The sequence below is a fragment of the Penaeus monodon genome, chromosome 32 (assembly GCF_015228065.2).
Source record: "Penaeus monodon isolate SGIC_2016 chromosome 32, NSTDA_Pmon_1, whole genome shotgun sequence".
Lineage (NCBI taxonomy): Eukaryota > Metazoa > Arthropoda > Malacostraca > Decapoda > Penaeidae > Penaeus > Penaeus monodon.
Window position 1 is genome coordinate 18,240,566 of NC_051417.1, and position 729 is coordinate 18,241,294.

The following is a 729-nucleotide window of genomic DNA, read 5'->3' on the forward strand; positions in this document are numbered from 1 at the left end:
GTGAGAAGGGGTGAGAGGGACAGAGGGAAAATACGCGCCGCCGCCACCCATGCTCAAAGCCTTTGTTTGCCAGTAATCTAGTTTCGTATCGTCTGATTTTTCTGTTGTCAGTGGCCCGTGTAGCGGTTCCGTCTGCTTTTGTTAATGAGGAATTGGGAAACGAAATCCAAGCTTTTTTGGGGCTGGGCGGCGCGCGAGATTCGGTTCTGTGTGTCTCTGTGTGTCCGCGTGTATCTGTGGGTGGATAGATTTTGTTTGCGTGTGGCTGTTTGTGGGGAAGTAATGTACGTGTTGCGTGTGTCTGTGTTATTGTACCTCTGTGTGTCAGGGCTTTCGTATATCTGTGAAATGCCTGGGTGTGTCTGAGCTTATCTACGTCTGTTTGTGTCTGAAGTTTTTATCTAAATGTGCCTCTCTGTATAGTATTACGTGTATCTTCGTGCGTGTGGATAATATAATTACTAGGAACGATAAAAAATATAGATAATGCAAATGGTCACGCAATAAAACACCCTGATTAAGATCCTGAGAAAAAGACATAGAGTCAATTAATATGCAGATCTAGTTATGGTCAGAACGAACCAATTCTTAATTTGCTATCTTTAATTAGTACTCTGATTGCTAATCGTCCTGAAACAGTGTAAAAGAACAAACGAGACAGGTGAAGGTCACTTTATGTATGTTTATATACAAAGGGGGCCATTTTTATACAAAAAAAAAAAAAAAATA